At 44.5% G+C, this 25,684-nt stretch overlaps 1 long non-coding RNA gene across 1 annotated transcript; it reads left to right on the top strand.

Annotated features, from left to right (window-relative positions):
* LOC136619990 (uncharacterized) lies at positions 1-25,564 on the top strand. The gene is made up of 3 exons (XR_010791101.1): positions 1-119; positions 20,525-20,612; positions 25,498-25,564. It is a non-coding gene; the product is annotated as an uncharacterized lncRNA (long non-coding RNA).
* Positions 25,565-25,684: the final 120 nt, after the last annotated feature.

Below are 25,684 nucleotides of genomic sequence, written 5' to 3'. Positions count from 1 at the left end.
CAGGATTCATACTCTGAGGGACTCCGCATATGACCGGTACTATTTTGTGCGGCCAAAGTTACCTACAGATGATTCAAGTTGGTCAGCTACAGCCGGTCCCGTTCTCTCTGGCCCAGTTGGTAAGCCTATGGTCAGCTTATACATCTTTGCCCTTTCGTTTTTAAATATCAGGCTCTTCATTTTTCACAACATTTTTGTTACTCTCTAGTCTGTAAAACAGGATAGTTAAAAAGAAAATCTGCATTTATTATATTTCCAAACAACTTAAAAGACCCATAACATTTATCACATGACCAAAACTTGGAAATGCAGATCAATAGCAATAGGCAATATAATATATGAGAAACACAGTAGGACTTATTTATTAATACTGCCAAAAGTTAGACAGTCTTAAAATGTGCCAGATTTATCATAGAGGCTCTACTAAATGATAAATCTGTGAAAATGTTAAGACTGTCATGTCTAAGTTTAGAACTTCTATTAGTTGGCTTAGGGCTCCCACCCACTGGCAATATTTTCTCTCTTTTGCGCTGCGAGAGCACGAGAAAAATCTTGCATCGCAGCGCAAGAAAGAGGCTGGTATAGAACCGGCCTATCGCAAGTGCTTTCAATGGGGCTAGCGACAGCAGCGCTAGCCCTATTGAAAGCATAGGGAGAATGCTGCGGACTTCTGCCACAGCTGTCACAGCTTCACAGCAGTGCCGGGAAGCCAGCAGGAGGACGCGGCTGAGCGCAGAAGAGGGGAGTATGATTTTTTTTATTTTTTTTTTCACACTTTGGGCAGATTATCGGGGAAGGGCTTATATTTCAAACCCTTCCCCAATAATCATTCCGCATGGCTTGCAGAAAGCAGTGCTTTCAATGGGATCGGCAGGAGTGCCGATCCCATTGAAAGCAATGAAATAGAATGCCGGGGACTTCTGCAACAGCTGTGACAGCTGTGACAGAGGATTCCTTCATCCCCTCGGTCCCCGCAGAGATGAAGGAAACTCCTGCCACAGCTGTCACAGCTGTAACAGCTGTGGCAGAAGTCCCCGGCATTCTCCATCTCTTTTCAATGGGGCTAGCGCTGCTGCCGCTGGCCCCATTGAAAAGACTGGCGATATGTCAGCGTGATGCCGATTTTTTTCTCGCACTGCGATGCGAGACTTTAACTTTAGAATCGCATTGCAGTGGAGAAAATATCGCCAGTGGGTGGGAGCCTTTAGTTTTCATCAAAAATTGCACCAAAATTTTGACACAATTTAGGTTGCACCCCTTTCTTGGACAAGTTGGAAAAACTATTCGAAAGTGTATTAAAGCACATAGTAAATTTCACAAAAAGCATGTAAGACAGATTTCTGGCATGACTTGTACCTGGATACTGTCGAATTTTGAATAGTAAATAAGCCCCACTGTGCATCATATACCGAATGTAGACGTACCACTGATATTTAAAACCAGATTTAAAATCTTGTTCTATTTGTTCATTCTGAGACTGACAGCGAGGGAAGAAGCTCGGTTGGTGTTCAGAATTCCCAATTGATGTGTATGTCTTATTTTTATCATATGCAACAAACTGAAGGTACAATATCACTGGTAATGAATGGAATATAAACTAGCTTATGGGCTCAAGTATGCAGCTGCAATATTGAAGTTTTTTTGTTATATATGGTGTAATATATAGATGGATACTTTCATCTGGGACTAAATGCTGCTCTGGAAGATCACTTGTGTTTGCACAGCTGGTCTGACCATACAGTTCGGAGAAGAAACAGGAGCAGAGTGGAGGAGTGAACGCCTTTCATGCACATATGCTTTCTGAAGGTGGAGAGCAAAAAGACCTTTGAAAGAACTCTTCTTCTTTACATATGCTCCCTGGACAGACGTATTTACTTATATGCAAAGGAAAGCAGGAAAAAGGGGGTTATTGATATTTATGCAAACAGCATAGTGGAATGTACTATAAATCCCAAAGGAGGGCTATTCAGAGCGAGATTCAAACCAGTTTTCTCAGTATCTGCTATAGAGATGCAGTCGTCAGTCTATCAGCTATGCTGGAAAAGGAATTAACAGAGTATTTTTGAGACATTTACAATACAACCTCAGGGTCGTTAAAGGAGATGTCCCGAGGCAGCAAGTGGGTCTATACACTTCTGCATGGCCATAATAATGCACTTTGTAATGTACATTGTGCATTAATTATGAGCCATACAGAAGTTATAAAAAGTTTTATACTTACCTGCTCCGTTGCTAGCGTCCTCGTCTCCATGGTGCCGACTAATTTTCGCCCTCCGATGGCCAAATTAGCCGCGCTTGCGCAGTCCGGGTCTTCTCCTCTTCTCTATGGGGCTCCGTGTAGCTCCGTGTAGCTCCGCCCCGTCACGTGCCGATTCCAGCCAATCAGGAGGCTGGAATCGGCAGTGGACCGCACAGAAGAGCTGCGGTCCACGAAGACAGAGGATCCCGGCGGCCATCTTCAGCAGGTGAGTATGAAGACGCCGGACCGCCGGGATTCAGGTAAGCGCTGTGCGGGTGGTTTTTTTAACCCCTGCATCGGGGTTGTCTCGCGCCGAACGGGGGGGGGGGTTTAAAAAAAAAAACCCCGTTTCGGCGCGGGACATCTCCTTTAATCCTCCTTGCCACTGCAGTTTGCTTGTAAGACTCCCCTATCTCTATGTTTCCAAGCAGTATTGCAAATATGTCCGTATGGGTCACTCCTGACTGAATCATCATTCTGTTTGATGGCCTTGAATTAGGGCCAAATTCATTCAGCACCTGAAAAAGTATGTTTGACTAGAATTAATCCCATCATCCCATTCCCTATCTTGCTGTACTGTCCAGCTTCCCTAGGGGCACTTTCACACTAGCGTGAAAATCGTGTGAGATTTCTGAGTTGCGAGACGCACAGATATGAAACCCATTCTTTTGAATGGATTCATTCACATTTGCAATGTTTCCCTGTGTGGCGATGCTATGCAGGAAAAAAAATCACAATATGTCCTTTCTTTTTGTGATATTGCCAATTGTTTTCAATGGGGCCAGCAGCAGAAGCACCAACGCTATTGAAAACAATAGGAGAACATTGTGATCCTCTGCTGCAGCTGTGACAGTCATGCCGGGGGATTCCTTTAGCCCCACAGAGATGTGAGGCGTTTACAAGTGGCAATGCCTCGCATCCAGGGATTTCACATTGATTGCGAGTGTGATATCGCCCTCGCCAGTGTGAAGGAGCCCTAACGATGAAGGATTTAATTTCAATGAAAATGTTCTCCTATTAAAGAGATGACAGTCAGGGTGGTTTCATACAAGCGAATTCGCGCACGCAATGCGCAGTGAAAAGAACTCATTATTTTCAATAGGTGCATTCTCAGTTTTGCTTTTTCGTGTGCATTTCACAACATGCTTTATTTCGGTGTGCCTTTGCACACCAAAGACTCCATAAGAGTCTATGGGTAGAGATGAGAGAGCACTAAAATTCTCGGGTGCTTGGTACTCGAGTCGAACTTTTCGTAATGCTCGAGAGCTCGTTTCGAGTAACGAATCCCATTGAAGTCAATAGGGGACTCAAGCATTTTTGTATGGGACCGATGCTCCGCATAGGTGATGACTTGTCCAACACCAGAAAACATCAGAAAGTCATGGAAACACCACAGAAACGGATAGGGAAGGGCAGGGGCAGCATGCATGGCTGCATCTGAGGCTCCCTGGTCCTACTATTAAGCCAAAATGGAGGCAAGAACCCCCCTAACAATTTACTTGGGACAAACCCTCATTAGCAAGGCACATCTTAGCTAAGCACCACACTACCTGCAACCAAGGACAATCACTGCCTGCGGCTGACACCGCTTCCTCTCTTCCTGGGTTACATCCTGGCATTGCTGTCCAACACTCCGCACGACCCTGCGTCCACAGCACACACAAAAGTGTCCCTGCGCAGCGTTCAGCTGGCCTCATGCCACGCGCTCGCTTCATAGCCACACCAACCTCATGTCTATTTATAAGTGCGTACTGGGTGAGGAGGAACCGGAGGCACACAATGCAGATGGTTGGCAGGGCTAGGCAGCTACCTTATTTAAAAAATGTGGGCGATGAGCCACAATGCTGTTGAAAATTGATGATAAATTGACGTACGATCATCATTCCAATCCCATGCCACCTCTGTCACAAAATTGTCAGGAGCCGCAAACGTGGGCATAAAGAGGACTCAGGTGCCAGCACTTCTACACATCTCCACAATGCAGCAATACTCTGTGTGGAAAGCACGTGAGCGGGCCCAGGGTCAGGCTTGGTCCCAGCCTCCACCTTGTGTGACCCAAAGTGCCGCGAGTTACATAGCAATGGGAAATCCATGTGTCCCCACACAGTTCATTCTGTGTAGGTGTCAGATAGCTCAACACCACAATGGGAAGTCTTTGAGTTCCTTGGGCTCGCCTATGCTGTCGGTGCATAAAGATGGTATTACACAGGAAGAAATCAGAGTGCCCAAAAATGGCAGAGTTTCACCCCGCCAAGGACCTCAGCCTCAGCTCACACCCTCAGTAATCATGGGCATAAAGCGGACTCAGATGCTAGTACAGCTGTGAACATCTCTTTAAATCAGTAACGGTTGCTTTCATCCTCCAAAGACTGGATGAACCACAAAGTTCCACAGGCCATACCTGGCGCAGTTGATAACCCGCCAAGGACCTCGGCCTCAGCTCACACCCTCAGTAATCGTGGGCCTCAAGTGGACTCGGATGCTAGTGCAGCTGTAAATGCCTCATTAATGCAGTAATGCTCCTTTTGTTTGGCCCAAACCACTGTCTCAGATAACTGTGGTAACATGAGAGAAAATACATGTTGCCCACCGCTTATCCCCAGACCCCAAGCAGGAGGAGGAGGTGATATAATAAGGCCGAGAAACCATGACCGAGATAGGAGCCGCAATACTCTGTGAGGGAAGTACGTGAGCGGGCCCTGGGTCAGGCTCGGTCCCAGCCTCCACCCTGTGTGACCCAAGGTGCAATGAGATAAATAGCTATGGGAAATCCATGTGTCCCCTCACACTTCATTCTGTGTATGTGTCAGGCAGCTGAACACCACAATGGGAAACCTTTGTGCACTCACAGTATAGGCGGACCCCAGTAACATTTCTGTAGCAAGAGTAGAGGACGGACCCCTGTAATATTTCTGTAGCAAGAGTATAGGCGGACCCCAATAACATTTATGTAGCAAGAGTATAGGCGGACCCCAGTAACATTTATGTAGCAAGAGTATAGGCGGACCCAAGTAACATTTCTGTAGCAAGGGTATAGGTGGACCCCTGTGACATTTCTGTAGCAAGAGTATAGGCGGACCTCAATAACATTTATGTAGCAAGAGTGTAGGCAGACTCCTGTAACATTTCTGTAGCCAGAGTATAGGCAGCCCCAATAACATTTATGTAGCAAGAGTATAGGCAGACCCCTGTAACATGTCTGTCGCAAGAGTATAGGCGGACCCCAGTAACATGTCTGTAACAAGTGTATAGGCGGACCCCTGTAATATTTCTGTACAAGTGCATAGGCGGGCCCCAGTAACATTCCTGTAGCAAGAGTATAGGCGGACCCCAGTAACATTTCTGTAGCAAGAGTATAGGCGAACCCCAGTAACATTTATGTAGCAAGAGTATAAGCGAACCACAGTAACATTGGTGTACCAAGAGTATAGGTGAACACCAGAAAAAATTTGGTTACCAAGAGTGTAGTCGAAGGCCGGAAAAATTAGTTAGATAACAGTATAGGTAAGGGCCTGAAAAATTGGTGTACCAAGAGTGCAAGTGTACCCCTGAAAAATTGCTCAATCACAAGGGCAGGTGAAACCCAGAAACATTTTTTAAAGATACAGCTCGCTTTTGCTTAAAGGGGTTGTCTCGCGAAAGCAAGTGGGGTTAAGCACTTCTGTATGGCCATATTAATGCACTTTGTAATATACATCTTGCATTAAATATGAGCCATACAGAAGTTATTCACTTACCTGCTCCGTTGCTGGCGTCCCCGTTGCCATGGCTCCGTCTAACTTCGGTGTCTTCTTGCTTTTTTAGACGCGCTTGCGCAGATCTATCTTCTCCATTCGGCTCGGCATCACCGGCATTTGGCTCCGCCCCCTTGTACGCGTCATCGCGAAGCTCCGCCCCCGTCACATGTGCCGATTCCAGCCTCTGATTGGCTGGAATCAGCTCATGTGACAGGGGGCGGAGCTTCGCGATGACGCGTACAAGGGGCGGAGCCAAAATGCCGGTGATGCCGAGCCGAATGGAGAAGATAGATCTGCGCAAGCGCGTCTAAAAAAGCAAGAAGACACCGAAGTTAGACGGAGCCATGGCAACGGGGACGCCAGCAACGGAGCAGGTAAGTGAATAACTTCTGTATGGCTCATATTTAATGCACGATGTATATTACAAAGTGCATTAATATGGCCATACAGAAGTGCTTAACCCCACTTGCTTTCGCGAGACAACCCCTTTAATTTGTAACAGAGCCTGGAGGCAGCCCTGTGAAAAAAATTGGTTTCTGTTAAAGTATCAATACTTTTGAAACTTTTAAAAGTTGTAAAAAACTTTTAAACAGAGCCTTTCGGGCCGCAGGAAAATTGGCAGTTCAGCGTTATGACATGCTGTTTTAGGAGTAATAACATCTGAGAGGGATTGACGAAACTAATTCCCCCTTTTTTTTGTGGTGATGTATTTGTGAGGATGCATTATTCTCCTGTTGCAGCGAACAGAATCATTAGGTTCCGCTGCTTTCCGTCGATGGATGAGAGACGTCTGGGGAAACCTGGCCTTTGTTCATCCTTATGAGTGTAAGCATGTCGGCACTGGAAGTTGACAGGTACGCTTATCCGTGATGATTCCCCCAGCTGTACTAAACACCCTCTCTATCAAGACGCTAGCTGCAGCCAGCTCCTCCAGGACGTACAGCGCAAGTTCGTGCCACGTGTCCAGCTTTGACATCCAATAGTTGTATGGAGAAGAGGCATCACGGAGAACTGTGGTACGATCGGCTACCTACTCCCTCACCATCTTTTTATCATGCTCCCTCCGACTCAGCCTTGACTGGGGAGTGGTGATACAGTCTTGCTGGGGAGCCATAAAGCTGGCAAAAGCCTTGGAGAGTGTTCCCCTGCCTGCGCTGTACATGCTGGCTGATCTCCGCGCCTCCCCTGCTAGTTGGCCCTCTGAACTGCATCTTCTGGCACTAGCGCTGTCAGATGGGAACTTTAGCATCACTTTTTCCACCCGGGCCCTGTGGTATTGCATCGCTCTCGTACCCCTTTCCTCTTCGGGAATGAGAGTAGAATGGTTCTCCTTATACCGCGGGTCGAGAAGGGTATACACCCAGTAATCCGTGTTGGCCAGAATGCGTCTAACGTGAGGGTCATGGGAAAGGCAGCCTTACATGATGTCAGCCATGTTTGCCAGGGTCCCAGTACGCAACACATCGCTGTCCTCACTAGGAAGATGACTTTCAGGATCCTCCTCCTCTTCAGCCCATACACGCTGAACAGATGAGAGGCAAGCAGCAGGGGTACCCTCTGCAATGTGGCCAGCTGTCTCTTCCCTCTCCTCCTCCTCCACCCCCTCCTCCCCCACCTCCAAAACGCGCTGAGATATAGATATTAGGGTGGTCTGGCTATCAAGTGACATACTGTCATCCCCCGTCTTCTGTTCCAAACGCAAAGCTCGTCCTTTATGCTTAGCAGCGAACTTCTCAGCAGGCAAAGCAGCGGGATGGTAACGCTAATGGTTTCCACATTGCCGCTCAGCATCTGGGTAGACTCCTCAAAGTTTCTGGCAGATATCTGCCATCCATGCCCACTCCATAGTAAAGAATTGCAGAGGCTGACAACCACTCTGTCGCCCATGTTGCAGATGGTATTCCACTATTGCTCTACGCTGCTCGTACAGCCTGGCCAACATGTGCAGCGTAGAATTCCAGCGTGTGGGCATGTCGCACAGCAGTCGGTGCTCTGGCAGCTGAAACCAACGTTGCAAGGTCCTCAGGGTGGCAGCGTCCATGGTGGACTTGCGGAAATGTGCGCAGACACGGCGCACCTTGCCGAGCAGGTCAGACAAGTGGGGGTAGTTTTTCAGAAACCGCTGAACCACCAGATTGAAGGCATGGGCCAGGCATGGCACGTGTATGAGGCTGCCAAGCTGCAGAGCCGCCACCAGGTTACGGCCATTGTCACACACGACCATGCCCGGTTGGAGGCTCAGCGGCGAAAGCCAGAGGTCGGTCTGCTCTGTCAGACCCTGCAACAGCTCAGGGGCTGTGTGCCTCTTGTCACCTAAATTTATTAGTTTCAGCACGGCTTGCTGACGCTTGCGCACTACTGTGCTGCCACGCGCTACCGACTGCTGCCGATGTGCTCGCATTTCTTAATTGAGAGGTAGATGTGGCGGAGGAGGAGGAGAGGAAGGGTTTAGATGAGGTGGCATAAAAGACCGCAGATAGCAGTACCGAGGTAGGACCCTCTATTCTGGGTGTGGATAGGACGTGAGCAGTCACAGGCTGTGACTCAGTCCCAGCCTCCACCAAGTTCACCCAATGTGCTCTCAGGGAGATATAGTGGCCCTGCCCGCCAATACTTGTCCACGTGTCCATGGTTAAGTGGACCTTCCCAGCAACCGCGTTGGTAAGGGCACGATTTATGTTGCGGGAGATGTGCTGGTGTAGGGCGGCGACGGCACACCGGGAAAAATAGTGGCAACTGGGGACCGAGTAGAGCAGAACTGCCGCCGCCATCATGTTTTTGAAAGCCTCCATTTCCACAAGCCTGTACGGCAGCATCTTCACGCTGATTAATTTGGCAATGTGCATGTTTAAAGCTTGTGCATGTAATACACAAGCTTAATACAAAAGTTGATGCACTACTGCTCCCAGCCAGCCACAACTATAATGCACACGGTGAGATGTAGCCCTAAGAAGGACCGTTGGGGTTCTTGTACAGAGGATCAGGAGGACTGTAAAACTTTCCCTATATAGGCAGCTCTGTCCCTAAACTCTGCGTAATACACTGCAGACTGAGAAGGCTATAGCTGAAATGGCCTGCACAGCCCGAGATGCTTAAAAAAAAAATTGATGCACTACTGCTCCAAGCCAGCCACAACTATAATGCACATGATGAGGAGTAGCCCTAAGAAGGACCGTTGGGGTTCTTGAAGACAGGATCCAACCCTAACACTATCCCTGTATAAGCAGCAGCACTTTCCCTAACCTCTGCCAGCATGTGTCTGAGGCGAGCCGCGGGAGGGACCAGTTTAAGTACTCAGCGGTCACCTGATATCGCCAGCCACTCACTGCTGTTGGTGGGCAGAGGGTTGGCACGTCACAGCAGGAAGTGGTAATGCCTTCTCCGCATGTTTATTGGCTAGAAAATGGCGCTAAACATGCGGGGAAGGAAATGCAATTGACTCGAGTACCGCGTGGTGTTCGACTCGAGTAACGAGCATCTCGAGTACCCTAATACTTGAACGAGCATCAAGCTCGGACGAGTGTGCTCGCTCACCTCTATGGGGGTTGCGCAAATGCCCACCCAAGCCCCGCACTATAGTACAATTTTGCAGGGAAAAGAACATATCGGGGACTAATTAGGCTAAACAGGTTTTTAACTCTGGGCATGGTTGTGTCCCGCGCCTACGTGTACAGTCCCAGCCAGTGCGAAAAGTACAGTAAAATGTGCAGATACACGCACAATAGCACTATGTTCACAGCGTTGTCACATTGTCAGTCTATGGGATTTTCTGCATGCTACTGAAACTAGCAATATTCAGGGCATAGTCAAGGGGCAGAACATAACGATATTTGTGTTCTATTACACGCAGGGCAGAGGCGGGAGGCTCCTGCTACAGCCGGTTGTCTTACAACCAGACTCAGACTGGGAGTCAATTTTAATTTCAATATGAAACAAAATAGCAGGAAAGGCGGAGTTTAAGGGAGACGTTACTGGGATATTTTTATCTTTAATGTTCCGTCAAGAAAGCAGAATTGCTTTCATCTTATACCCAATTTGTTTGATTATGTGGCAACTCTTTAAAATAAAATCACTGTCTGTTAACCTTCTGACCCCCTTAGTGTGACATGGAAATGGGTTAGCTGCAGTTGCATGTAAAGTTTGAAGTTTTATGGCACATAAGGCTTTAATATAAAACCAGCCTTAGATGAGACAATCCTGTCTGTTGGAATAAGTTATGGAGGGCAGGAAATTCCTTTTAGCCAAACTTGAAGAAATCAGGTCAAATAGGATGCATCACCTCTAGCTCCACTGTAGTGTAATTATGGGATCTTAATAACTGCTCAATTAAGGACTTTCATGACACTAAATTAAATATCCAAGGTTAGAATTATTTTCTTAAAAAAATGACCTGCCCTCCCGAAAACTAATGAGACTTGCATCCCATTGCAGATCTAAAGCTATAAAGATGTGGTTTCATCATCTGGACAGAAGAACCGAACATCTGTATTATAGGCTAGTATTAGACCAAAGGTTTTAGAATGCATTGTTTTTAATTTTAATTTGATGAATACAATATTGTACATTTACTTGTCACACAGAAAGGAGAAAAAAGTTAAAGGGGTTGTCCAGGATTTTAAAAATATGGCTGCTTTCTTCCAAAAACAGCGCCCCAAGTTATGTGTGACATTGTAGTTCAGCCTGATTCACTTCAAGATAACACAGTTTGTAAGGCTCAAAAAAGAATGGCATCTTATGCTTCACCTGTAGAGGCCAATTGGTTGAAAACCACATCAAAACCACAGTATTTCACAGTAAAAACTCATGCATTTTTCAGCAGCATTTTTGAGGTGCATTTAAAGGGATTGTCCAGTTGTAAACTATTGAAGGCCTATCTGCGGGATTGGTCATTAGAGATGAGCGAGCACCCAAATGCTCGACTCCGCGTTATTCGAGTCGAGCTTTTCGTAAAATTCCTGAGATGTTAGTCATGGTGGCTCTGCTGCTCCTCCTAGCAGGGTGGGAGAATGCCGGTCTTATGGTCAAGCTAGACAGGTGGTAAATGTAGTGAACTAAAAAGAAACAATAGGCAGCTGTTTTGGCCTGCTACTTGTGGAGTCTGGTAGGGTAAGATGTTAGTTGTCCTGATGCCAGCCCATATATGGGTAGGAACCCGTTCCGAAAAAAAATAATAAAGTATAAAAATGTGAGAAAGAAACCTCCTCCTCTATGCTCCACACACAGACTGATCCGTCTGGTGTCTGTGTGGCCAAACTTCTCCTAGACTCCTCAACTGGAGACTTGACTACCTGACGTTCTCCTTTCATTCCATCCTTGCAAACACACATATATATAGCATGATCACTTGACCACAAACAATGCACTATATGCGATACAGGACAGAACATACCAGACATTAACTCTCTCAGTCCCGCAACCATTCAATCCATTATGGAGGGGCCCTACTAACTCTGGGCCACTACACAGTCATTAAGTGTTAGGTAGCATAAACACATCTAATTACACATTTAAAGTCATACACAAATAATTTCACACATTTATATATATATATATATATATATATATATATATATACACACACACACTTCACATGAATTAGCAATAGCCGTGTCATGGGACCCCAACTCTGGGATACTACATAGACAGCTTCATTCTCACTGCTGTTGTCAGTCTTGGTATTACAAGCAAAGTTTCCATTGAAATGAATAGGTGTATTACCAAGCCTTGCCACTGCAGTGAGAATGGAGCTGCCTGCTTCCTGCAAAAATCAGCTCAGTGCACAAGTGCACCACCCAGTGAACAGTTGATTGGTGGGAGTCACAGGCAGCAGACTGCCACTGATCTACTATTGATGATCTATCCTGTGGAAAGGCCATCAATGGTGTACAACCCTTTTGAGATGCACCTCAAAAACTCCATAGCAAGGTCATGTGGGAATGCAGCCTGACAGCTTAATTACATGGCTGTGTTTCTGTCCCTTTTTCAATGGGATTCTCATGCGTTAATACAATGCACAAGAAAATATGGTAGCTGCCCTATCTCTCTCGCATGTAGTTTTTTAATGGTTTCGCTTTGTCCCGTTTTGCAGTTGTGATTTTTATGGCCGCAAAACAGGACAAAAACCCAGTCATCTGCAGTACTACGGGCTTCTTCAAACAGGCGTATACGCAACTAATCTCACCGCTGCGGAGCGTAGTTGCACATGAACATGGTAAAAATATATTTTCTTTATATGTATACCTTTCAAACTCTGCGCTATTATGCGCGAGTTTGAAGGATAAAAACGGCAAGTTAGGTCCTGCCCTATCTTTCTCACACCTAATTAGCACAGTGAGGGTTTAAACACATGAACATGATTTAGTCCCATTATGTGGCCGCAATAATCATGGCTGCATAGCGGGACAAGCGAAGTTTGAATGGCTGGAGGAGCAAAAAAAAACTCAATTCATGCACAACTACACTCCGTAGCGGCGAGCATAGATGCGCATTCGGCCATGTGAAACCGCTGTAGGCCTGGAGGGCAGTTTCAGACGAGCGTATACACAGATAAGTTCACCGCTATGGGTTGTATTTGTGCAGAACTAGTTTTGGCGATCACAAAAAACAGACTGATATACATGTGCCAGTACACTCGCGTGTTACACCCTTCCCATGAAATAGAACGGCGATTAAATACCAAATCTAAACGAATGGCAGCTTAAAAGAAGGGAAGGGGCAGGGAGTTACCCTGTGTACAACGGAGGGGGAAGAAAGACAGCTGGCCTCAATTAATTGCCACTCTATTCCATGGGAAGGGTGTAACACGCTAGCGTGGGAACTGGCATGTTAATCACAAAAATAACCAAACTATCTGCTAGCACGGATGTATCAGCCTGTTTCTTACCATCTCCCAACCTTGCTCAGGCGCAAATACGTTCCGTTCCGACTAACGTATTTACGAATACGTTCCTCTGAAATTGCCCTGCATAGTACTCAGCGCAACTCCCTCCCCCTTCTATACTTCTTTGGCAGCCTTCTGTGTAACACAGATATAGAGCAGGTCCTATCTTTTCTCATACAAAGATTTTGCGTGGCAATGCCCCTTCACTTCATCGCCTTATACCAGTGAGGTTTTTACGTACAAAAATGCGTCCGCAATTACGTTTGTCTGAAACCGCTCTGAAATACAAATACGCCCCCAAAAAACAGCCAGTAGGGTGTCGGTTTTTTTCACACATTTTTGCAGTGTTTTCCCACCATTTTTTCCCCAGCAGTTTTCCAAATGCAGCCAGACATTAGCTGTAAAGTCAATGGGCAAATATGAAATGCATTTCAAGCACTACAAACATGAAGACCATCAAAAAGCATTGAGCGGTGTGTGTAAAGGAAGCTTTTTACGGACTTCAACAGACGAATGTATGCGCAAATACGCTTTCCATAATCGAGCGTATTTGCCCATGAACACGGGTTGTATGCAGTGTCACACCCTTCCCCTTGCTTTTTTTTTACCTGCCATAGACTTCTATGGCAGCTTTTTGTGGAAAACCCTTAACAGGTAAATCAGTAGGCCAGCTGTTTCAGGTGGTTTCAGGCAGCCATATGTGCAACTACGCTGGCTGGTACGAAGCATAGTCGCGCATGAATGAGGTTTTTATTTTATTTTCTGTGTCTGTTCAAACTTCGTGCCATAGCGTAGGAATTTGAAGAAAAAAAACAGCTGGGAGATAGGGCAACTGCTAACTTTTCTCGCCTGTACAATTAATAATTTTTTTCTGGAGACACAGTTTATTATATTTTTTTTTTTTTGGGGGGGGGGGGGGGGGCACAGTGTTTTATATTTCTGTGGGCACTGTTTAGATTGCAATTTATTTATGAATTATAGTGTATTTCTGGGGTGCAGTGTATTTTATATCTGGGAGCACGATGTATAATATCTTTGTGGGGACACGGTGTAGTATCATTTATTTCTGGTGGCACACTGTATTATTTCTGGGGCCACAGCGTAAATTTCAATTTATTCCTGCATTATAATTTATTTCTGGGGGCATAGTTTAGCATAGATTATTTGTGGGACTCGGTGTATTATATTTTGGGGGGTATAGGGTGTTATAATTTATCCCTGGGGCATAGTGAGCAGTGTGGAGGTAGAGTCCAGGCTGAAATTATTAAAATCGGGTAAGAGCCTAGATCTGGATAGTTTCATGTCTAAATTCCTTAAGGTCTTTCAAAAGGAAGGTGGCCCTTTACTACTTAAATCCTTGCAGGCCATCTTTTGTGGCCAGACCTTCCCAGATCAAGCCCTATTAGCACATATATTAGCTCTCCCTAAACCGGCAAAGGATAAATTCTGCTGTGGTAATTATTGACCAATATCCTGACCAAATCTAGATGTTAAAATCTACTCCAAAATCTTGGTGCTTCGGCATAACAAATATAACCCAGGTCTGATCCACCTTGTACAGGTCTTATCTCTCTAGCTCACTCCAGGGAAGTCCCTCTCTGTTTACTATCAGTGGATGCAGAAAATGCCTTTGATCTGGTTGACTGGGGCTTCTTTGGGGGAAACTCAGGAGAGGCTGGGGTTAGACCCATTCATGCAAAGGTGTATGTCTTGTATAATGGCCCTATAGCTCAAGTTAGAGGTAATGGATGGTTTTCCAGGGCCGTTGAGATTCATAATGGCACCAGGAAGTCGTGTCCGCTGTTTTCACTTCTGTGCATTCTGGTTATAAAGGCAATAGTTCTGGCAATAGTCCTCAGACAAAATGACTCCATACAGGGTTTGGTGTTGGGTCCCACTCACCATAAATTAACTTTGTCTGCGGATGACCTTCTTGTGTATGTCTCAAAGCCTACAATGGGTCTTCCAGTTATCCTAGCAGAAGTTGCCAGGTTTGGAGCCTTTAGCAATTTTAAAGTTAAAGTGCAAAATTCAGAACTGCTGAACATTTCCCTGTCTGAGGAGGAGGTGTCACATTTTCAGTTTAAGTGGGTATCTACATCCATACAGTATTTGGGGGTCTGGATCCCCTCAAACTCTGCGAATATATTTTGACTCAGTTTTCAACCCTTATTACAGTCCCTGGAGTCAGAGCTGCACAGCTAGTTCTCCCTGTCCCTTGTGGGGTTTGGCAGGTTCAATGTAGTAAAAATGGACGTTGTTCTGTCTTCTTTCACGTTGACACGGTGTGCAGTCCGACATTCAGTTTAACCATTTCTGTCTTCCAAATAAACAAACTGTTCTTCTTAATCTGACAGGTTTCTTGGTTAACAGATCGTAGAATACAAGTGTGCATTCGTGATGATGATAATGTGATGGTAAAACTATAAGAATACAGATAATTGACATAAGTATGATGCATAGGAAGCACGCATAACATCACATGACAGTAACATGAAGGTACATGGTAAAATGGTTGCTACACATAGTGCTGCATGGCTAGCTAAACAGTTATAACTCCCTGAGTAACACAACTGACCACTGAACAGCTCTGCATAACATTCTGTCTCTGAAACAAAGGTAGCTTTCTTACCAGATATACTTTTACAAGGATGGTGAAATTTGAAGAGGAGGGTGCAGAAAGCAGGTCTGAACTCTGTCTTGAAGCTGAAAGTTCTTCCTTCCCCCAATGCCTTGCAAACTACCCATAATGCACCAGTCTTTATGACAGAAAAACAAGGTGTAATAGATTTTAAATACCTCTAGATGGTGCTGTAACCACTAAACACCAAAAATGGGCTGCTATGTTACTTCGATTTCTGCTGGGCAGAACAGACGTCTAAAGCAAAGTCCTGTACCTGTACCAGACTTTGCCCATCACTCTGCCGAGAAAGTTTTTCATGTTATTAAACCACCTATTTAGGAGATTTGTTTGGGGAGCTACTAGGTTACCATAACTTAATCTGCCACAAGACTATAGATGACACTGACCTGCCTAATTTTTCTTTATATCATAAGGCCTCCCTGCTTACTTGCATTCTCAATGTATTCTATCGCAAGCATTCCAAGCTTTGGGTGGAGCTAGAGACTAATCTTTAATACCTTCCTCTCTGTACGGTTTTATGGCTGGAGGGGGCTTTCACGGTCACAGTTCTTCCTCCTCACATTACTAAACATACTATTTAAATTCTGAGACCTTCACAAAAGACATATACTTCCTAATCCTTCTGGCCTTTTATCTCTTACTTTTGGCAACCCTCCGTTTTGTCCCGGATTGACTGCAACACAGATATTGGGTTTTTCGAGATCTCAGGGCACACTTGTCACCCAACTACTATCTACTGGTGCCCTCAAACCCCTTACAGAGTATTTTGGTGAGAAGAATTCTCCCCCTGGTCCATGGTATGCTTATGATCAGCTGGCCAGTTTTGTTAGCGGATTTAAGCAGGTGGGATATTAACCCCCTTTGAACGCCTTTGTGTAGGGGCACAGATACCCCCAAATTTGATTTTTTTTTTCTCTTTTATGGCTTACTCTTGGACAGTGTAACTCCCTATCCTCCATCCTATATTTGCAGTTGGGAGAGGGAACTGGGCACCTCTTTTTCTGAGGCGAAAGTCTTCATAGTCAAATACGAGAGACTAGTTATAAAATTCTGTCAAGGTGGTATCACACACTGGTCAAGTTTCATTGCATACTCCCTCCCGCTCCGTTCTCTGCTGCAGATGTAAAACTGTGCGTGGTACTATGGAACATATCTGGTGGGGTTGCCCGCCAATCAACCTGCTCTGGCAGGGTATTACGACCTTATACAATAAGTTGCATAGATATGAATGCTTCCAGGGTCAATCTCGCAAATCAAGAAGGGAGCTTTTTGACATTTTCTGTCAGCTAGCGATCCCGAGGTTCTGGAGATACACCTCTTCCCCCTTCAGAGCACATTGGGATGATGAGTTCCATGGTATCATGCAAACTGAGAATATGATTGCCTCAGAATCTACTGCATATGAGACATTTTGGGCTATTTCGGATTCTTGGATGAGGTTTTGGGATTGCTCACATTACCATGCTTGGCTGGGCGGTGATCCCCCTTAGCTTTTCTGTCTCAGTTAACTTTTTAATTTTCTGTTTTCTTGTGTATGTGTGTGTATATATATAAATGTGTATATAAATATATTTATATGTATCTGTATATCTGTCTGTCTGCATGTATGGGCATATTGGTGTGTTGAGATCCTCTGCACCCCCACCCTTTTCCTTTCCCCATATAACTATCTATGGAATTTGGATTTGCTTAGTTGAAAAGTATGACAGACTCAATGGGCAGTTCTGGTGTTAAATGACTTTATCTAGATTTGGTTCTGTGTCACTCTGAGGCCTTAGTCACACGGGCGTTTTTTCAAGCGATTTGCGGATCGCATGACGGATGTGCATCCGCAAATCGCGTGACCGGTGCGCGCAAGTCGCCCGCAAATCGCCCGAAAATCTGCTCCTAGCCGCGTTTCATTAGAAACGGGCCGGAGCTGTCCAGCGCATTGCATTCAATGGAGACGGCAATAGAGCCGGCTCCATTTAAAGCAATGCGCTGCGGGCGAGCCCGGGATGAATTGTCGGGAAGGGCTTAAATATATAAGCCCTTCCCTGCAATTCATCCTAAAATGTGTAAAAATAAAAAATATATATACTCACCTTCTCCCGGCAGCCGGAGCTCCGCGCGGCCGTCCTGCAGTGGGTGTGAAGGGGGTGTGAGTCAGACCTGCCCCCTGATTGGCTCAGCGCTGAGCCAATCAGAGGCATGTCTCACTCACACCCATTCATGAATTCATGAATGGATGTGAGTCAGACCTGCCCCTGATTGGCTCAGCGCTGAGAGGCAGCAGTCACTCACCCTTTCATGAATGGGTGTGTGAGTGAAACCTGCCTCTGATTGGTCAGGGCTGTGACCAATCAGAGGCAGATCATTCAGCAGGCGGGGATTTTAAAGCCCCGCCGGCTGAATAGTGCCGAGAAGCAGTTCAGGAGAACTGACAGCGGCCGCGGCTGGACTCCGGCTGCAGCGAAAAGGTAAGTATACAATTTTTTTTTATTTTAACACATTTTAGGATGAATTGCAGGGAAGGGCTTATATATTTAACCCCTTCCCGACAATTCACCCCGCGCACGCAGGCAGCCCATTGCTTTCAATGGAGCGGCTGTATTGCCGGCTCCATTGAATTCAATGGGCAAACATCGTTCTTCTCTGTCACAGCTGTTACAGCTGTGGCAGAGAAGAATGATTTGTCTTCTATATGTTCTCAATGGGGTCGGCGCTGCTGCCGCCGGCCCCATTGAGCGCATATAGAGAAGAGAACAGGAATCGCAGATCGCAGATAGGTGCGATCTGCGATTTCTGTTCTATAATTTATCGGACAAGCGCATAAAAAGCGCTCATGTGTCCGATACCATTGCAAAGCAATGGTTTTATAAAATCGCCGGACGCATGCGCATGCGCAAATCACGGCTAAAAACGCCTGTCTGACTAAAAGCCTGAGAGTCACACAATGGCAATACAAAAACTGTCTTTTTGGGATTTGTATGTCTTATTACCTGATGATGTGCTCTCAGTAAGATTTGATTTAACTTACACATGCCTAGAAGTAAGCATTAGTCAGATGAAGATCTTTTCTGCATAAAATGAGTATTCTGCATTGACTAAATGTGGCAATCTCTACAGAAAGCTCTCCATTTACTATACCTACACTGAAAAGGGGATTTTTGGACTGTGGTTAAATACGGCATTCAAGTAGAGAAGCAGAAAATGTTCCCAGCAAGTATTAGCTTAGTATTATTAGGGATATACAATAATGAGGATGACCTATGTAAAACTCAATATGGAGACTCCTTTTTTTTTGTCTCTCATTCCAATGCGATAAACCATGCTCTTAGGCACCTAGAACCTACATTGTTGCCAATTTTGGGAACTGGCAATTGCGGGGTGTTATTGCTGAGCCCTTTCATCTGTTGATAAAAAGCCTTTCCTTACTCCTTGGAAAGTATGATATTCATTTGAAAGGTAAATCCAGTTCAGCTCAAAAGTCTCTCACATGGATTGTTCATTTGGTTCGTAAGTTAAGCCTAACGCTGGCTATACATTATCCTAACCAGATCTTACATTCATGTGGGGATTCCAAGTCTTCGCTAATGGCATATACTGGGGAAAATGGGGCTAGCATATGGGATTTCAGAATGCCAGATTCTTTATTCATACAAGATAAACTGCTGCCGGATGGATTTGGCAGCAGCTTATTCTCCTCTCTCCCTTGAGAACGAGTCTCACGCGCAAGTTCGGTCCAATAGCGATATGGACTGAACCTGCACATGTTAATAACACATTGCTTGCAATGTGCTTATCACATGAGCGATACTGTGAAATTAAAAGATAGCTGCACATCCTATGTTTGGGTAATTCCTTGTAAGGAATCGTCCATTATTTCCTATGGGATCTTTAAAAAAAAAATTGCAGTTGCATGCAATGCAATTTTTACCATTGAAAACTATTGGAAGCATGTGCATGAAAATTGCAAGGCAATGCATAATGGTGTAGTTTTTGGTGTGGCAACACAAATACTAGCCCCCAAAAATAAGTTTCATGCAGTTTTTTTTACCTAAAGCCAGAGGTGGATCCAACAGGAAGGAAATCGTATAGGTGCTTCCTTTATATTTCCCATTTATTCTCAATTCACTTCTGGTGTTGGCTCAAAAAACTGCATGAAAAGCTGCTTGAAAATAACCATCAAAAGTCCTTTCTTTAGGCCGGCTGCACACGACCAGATGTGCATTGTGTGCATCCGCCTCCGGGTTCCGAAGCAAATACCTTCCATTGCATGCTATGGAAAAGCGTTTTTTCCTACACACGAGTGAAAATCAATTGTGATTTTCCGCTCGTGGAGGAAAAATCACAGCATGCTCTATTTTTGGGCAGATTCCACACGGACAGCTTCCATTGAAGTCAATGGAAGCCGTCCGACCTGCAGCCCTTCCACAATTGACATTGCAGAAAGGTTGCAGATTCTGTGTTATCGCTAGGCAATGACGTGGCAAAAGCAGGGGTTAAAAAAGAAAATCTGTACTGCGTATGTCCGACGGCAAGCTGTCTGGACCATGAGTAGCACGGAAAGTAACAGGTACGTGGGGTCACCGGTCGGGCACAGGGTCGGATACCGGTGCGGGATCCGGCATCCAGAATCCAACACAGTTGTGCGCAGCTGGCCTTATATTCCTGGTTCTGTCAAAAAGCATCGAGAAACGTATCAAGCTGCATCAAGCTGCACTGCGGGAATCTGGTCTATATCCATTCATTTCTTATGCCTAAACCTAATAATAAGAAAATATCTCACCACCTGATTGGTCAGTCCCAATGCTTCATCTAAAAGTACAGAACAAATTTCTACAAAAGATCTTGCAAAGTTTTTCTAATTTCCAAAAAACGAGTATGGAAAGTAAAACTTTTACTGTTTGAGAAGTGCTAAATACTGTTGTCTCTGGTCCAAATTGTCTTTCCAGTCCAGCTGAATAAACAGACCTGCTATTTATGTGGTATTTTACTAGTTGTCAGTCATGGGCTGCTTTTTTTTCTATTCTGTGTTTCAGGAATTCCCTTTCCAAGTATATCATACCAGGAACAGTGGCAAACTTTTGGGAATAGCAGCCGGTTTTCAAACCCCAGTTCCAAAAATAAGTAAGCGAACCCTTTCGACCTAAAGCTGGTTTACAAGGGCCGATGATCACTCAAAGATCGCTCAAAGGACAGTTTGAGTGACCGCTTTGAGCGATCATTTTGCATAAAAATAAATTGTTATTTAAGTAGCTACTCAGCTACTCAAATACAATTTAGGTATGCAAATGAAGCCTTCACTGAACACAGCTAACACCTGGAGGCTATTATCTGCACTCAAATCTCTTGTTCTCCACGGGAAAACAATGCTACCAGTACTCCCCGTGGAGAACTACTGATAAAAGTGAGGGACGATTTTTATGTTGGAGTGAATTTAACGATCAGCTAACAGTGCCCAAAAAGCAGACGATGGTCGCACATTTATATGCACCGATTATCGCCAAAACGATGTCCGATTAGTGATTTTTTAGCGATCATCGGCTGGTGTAAATGGGCCTTTACATGGATTTCTGCATTGATTACTACTAATAAAATATAGTCTGGTTGTTATCTAAGCCACAATTCCAGACAAACACAATCTGACACAAAATAACGACCCACAAATAATTGAATCATTCATGTGTTTTGATGAATGCATTGAATAAATATCCACAGTATAGGGGCAAAAAGTAAATGAACCCTTGAATTTAATAACCTGTAAATTCCCCTTTAGCAGTAATAATCTCCACCAAATGTAGCTATAAATAAAAGTTGCCCAAGTTGAGGAGGAGTCTGCTGCTTTAGAGCAGGAACCATCAGGACCCCTGTTCTTAGGATCAGTATGGGTCCCAGCGGTAAGACCCCCCACCCCCATTCATAGTTATCATGTGGGTATAGGGATGGGAAGGACAGGAAAAAAAAACAGAAAAATTGGGACAAAACTGTTTTGTTTTCCGTTTTTTTCCAAAAGTCATTTTTTTCTGGAAATTAAGAAAAAGTGTGTAGAATATGTTTTTTTTTCCAATGATAAATAATATATCTGTGAAATTGTATTCAAACTATATAACATAAAAAATGGCTTTGGAAAAAAATAGTTTTTTTCTCAATTTTTTCATTTTTTTTCCAGGCTTCCCCATCTCCATGTGGGTAGGGCTAACTTTAAATCTTGGTAGAATTCCTTTAAGGTCAGGACTCTGACTTAGGCCAGTTTCACACAACCGGATTTGAATTGCGGATTCCGCAATCGCCGTCCGCGGTAAAGCACGGGCATAGAAAAGCATGTAGTTTCCAATTTTCCTCCTTTGCATGAGGTATCCGACCCGGTCTTATGTTTTCAAGTTATTGCATATTGAGGCTTCATTCACACAGGCGAGTGCAAAATCAGGTCATGAAACGGCCCGATATTGTGCTTGCGTGATGTCCCCGCAGATGCTTCTCAGGTGACAATAAATGCAGTGGTGCTATTCCCACATAGTCAGAGTAGTTGTGGAAATAGCAAATAGCCAACCGTGAATTCTACAGGCATTGTGGCTAGTATCACTAAAAACTGCTATGTTCGAGGAGCAGAGCATCTGTACTGCCCATGAACTTGTCAGAGAAGAATCAGGCAGCATTGCAAACAGAGAGACCAAATAGAGAGGTCTGTGTATGGAATAGGTAATCCTAATGTCAATACCACGACAACCTCCATTGTGTAGACTGGAAGGCCAAAAGTTCAACAGACTGTGTGTTGTGGATCCATTATCCACCATTCAAAGAACAGTTTTTTGAAACCCAGGTTTTCCTATTTTCCTTGTGCAATGCCCTGTGGTGTGGCTGTAACATCACCCGGTCATAGCACAAATGTAAATTATACCCAGAGGATTTTGCTGTTGATAACATGTTTGTGTCCAAGAACCATTTATTTTATCTACAATATTCTATCTATCTATCTATCTCATATCTATCTATCTATCTCATATCTATCTATCTCATATCTATCTATCTATCTATCTATCTATCTAATATCTATCTCATATCTATCTATCTCTTCTCTATCTATCTATCTATCTATCTCATATCTGTCTATCTTATATAGGAAAAATATAAGGTACTTTTTTCAGTCTGCTTACAACTGTCAGTACTTGGGTCGTTCCCTCCTTCATAAGTGTTGGTGGATGGGAATCTTCAATTCGAGATCAGCCACATCATTGATTCTCATCGAGATAGGAACTCGTTACAATACCTGGTGCATTGGTGAGGGTATGGTCCCAAAGAAAGGATGTGGATCCCAGCTGCTGAGATCAATGCAGATTGATTAGTTAGAAACTTCCATAAATGGAATCCTAGTAGACCAGGTCCTGAGTGTCAGGGGCTCCTCTGAGGAGTGAAGGTACTGTCGTAGCTAGTTGGTGATGATGATATCATAACATGGTGCCCACGATGCCTGAACAGATCTGTCACGCTGATACTATGCAGGACTAAGGTTAAACATATTGTACTCGGGCTGCTGTCTGCTATTTAGCTGGATGCTGCACACTGGTCTGCTATCTGGGAGTCATACCTGTGAGAAAGGGTTATGGGTGTGATTCCTTCTGTGCTACCTATCAGCAGTTGTGGAGGCCTTTATATTACTACTCCCCCCCTTTCTCCCTTGCTGTTGATTCAGTTCAGTTAGAAGACTAGTTGGAGAGGGTTGGAGCCTCTATCCTGGGCGAAAGCTTGTACATTCAGTTAAATACTGGTTATCTTCCTTATGCTTTTTGTTAGTCTTAACAAAGTTTCTTTGTAGTATTTTATGCATCTCTCCAGGTACCTTATTAGGGATAGTCTTGTCCTAGGTGGGGATCATAGGACCGTCCTTACCAGGACGCCTACCCTGCTTTTGGGCAGGGATTTCCCTGTCCCCTGAGTTGTAAGCGACACATTTCTCTATTTACCTTTGCCTGTAGTGGTGTAGTTTGTGCTATCATTGTATTGTGCATGTGCTTCTGGCATTTGTGCGAACACTGCCCTGTGTCGGTGCTGAGGCGAGGTGCTCTTGTGCTGCACGGATGTGACAACAGCATTTATAAGGCACGACACATTGGTTTTTATGGTATGCTCTTCTTTACAAATATCATACTATATAATGCAGGATGTCTCAAGAGGGTAGAGACGCCCATGTAGAATGAAAACAGTTTGGCAAAAAGTAATCCAATTTTTTATGCAAGCTGAAGGGAAAGGGGTAAACCTATTAGGCTATGTCACCAACATGTTGGCCATTTTGGATTCAGCTCTATTTTTTCCAGTGGCAAGGTAGGTGTGTGGTATATCAAACTGGCAGAAAATTTCACCCCAAGCCAATGGTGAGCTTCATAAGTTTATTCATTCTCATGTTAACGCAGTGATTTCTCTTATAGGTAATGGGAATGATGATGTTATCTCATGCAGAACATGTTAAGATTGTCCTTATGTCAGGTGAATGCAGTACATGTGTTATCGCCACAGATTTCAATCAATGCCACCAATGCAGACCTCTCATTGCCCAGAGTGCAGTTACCAACCTCGTTCTAAATTCTGAGAAACAGGTTCTGTCCTCACAAGTCAAAATATTGAAGACCAAAAACTGTTACTAATGGGTAATAAAAGGTCTGGTTCAGTGACATACATTGAAATCTATGGCAATGACATGTGTGCTTCATTCACCTAATATGTTCTGCTTCAGATAACGTAATTATTCACATTGTCTGTAATGAAGAAAAATCACTGCTGTAATATTATGTGAACAATTAAAGTTCTGTTAAAATGAAGCTCACCATTGTTTTTCAAATTCTTTGCCAGTCTGATATATCATAAACCTACCTTCCCATTTGAAAAACTAGAGTTGAACCCAAGTTGGTAGCATTCAAAATTGTTGTCTTGTTGGTGATAAAGCCTAAGAGGTTTACCCATTCCCCTGTAGCTTGTATGCACAAGTGGATCACAGTCTGCCAAAAAAAGTTTTCATTTTACACTTTTGAGACACCCTGCATATATATTCATCAAATAAAAACTTAAAGTGGTTGTGCCAAGTTTCCATTTGGCAGTAAAATTGCTGAAATCCTCATTAAATTGTACATACTCAATAACTGTACAGTCACTAAGATCCTTTGCCGGTTCCCTTCCCATCTTGGTACCCCCAAGACTCTAGCAGTGCTGTCCCACTAAAACCCTTCTATGGGTGGTACTGCAGCCTACAGATATGAGGTACAAAAACTACAATTCCCATGAGCACACTGTGACCTCTGTGCAGAGGCTCCTCCCACCAGACTCATCGTCTTGCGTAATTGTACAGTCTGCCTATTACAGTGTGTGTGAAGCAGCACCCGTGTAGAGAGAAAGCAATAAAATGGTACAACAAGGTTGTGCCTGAAAATCCCACCACAAGACACATAAAATAGAACCTATTAATTTCAAAAGAGGTCTATGGGATGTATAGAAACAGGCACATCTGCAAGCATGGGTGTGCACAAAACGCTGAGCATATGCACGATCATTGGCACCTTGTTAGGCTAATTAGCCATTTATATCAGAGTGGGGCGATTTCCCTGCCCGTGTGAAGGAGCAGTGCTTGTGTGAATACACTCTGTATTTGCACAGGCACGCATGCAAAATGCATTCGTTCTCTGTACAAAAAAGTTGAGCAGGAGCCGATACACGCTGTCACTTTCTGCAAGGGGAGGAGGCGGGCCAGGCCGGGAGCAGTGCACTGAGCTCCTGCCCTCTCTCCGCCCCTCGCCACTGTTTGCAATAGGAGGAGCCGGACGGGGCAGAACTTAGCGCCCTAAGAGTGAATTCACACCTACATTAGGACTCGGTTTGCGGTTTCCAACTTTCTGTTCCATTTTTGGAGCAGAGAAACGGATATAAAATATAATGAAACATTTCCATTTTACCCTATTGATTTCAATGGGATTTCAAAGAATGGAAAGTGAACTGAATAGTTTCCATTTTCTCCCTTTCCTTCCAGATTCAATTATTTTGGGATGAAAAATAGTGCTGCAGACTAGAGCAGCGACAGGCGGGTCTGGCTGTGCACACATGATCGCTGCCGTCTCACTGGGGGAAGACTGAGTGGTGGACTGAAGGAGGTACGGCTGCGCATGCTTGGCCGTTGCCTATGGAATTACAACAGGACATATCCATAGGCAATGGTG

The sequence above is a fragment of the Eleutherodactylus coqui genome, chromosome 3 (assembly GCF_035609145.1).
Source record: "Eleutherodactylus coqui strain aEleCoq1 chromosome 3, aEleCoq1.hap1, whole genome shotgun sequence".
NCBI lineage: Eukaryota > Metazoa > Chordata > Amphibia > Anura > Eleutherodactylidae > Eleutherodactylus > Eleutherodactylus coqui.
The sequence above is the reverse complement of the archived record's forward strand: the minus strand, read 5'-3'. Positions and strand labels throughout refer to the sequence as shown.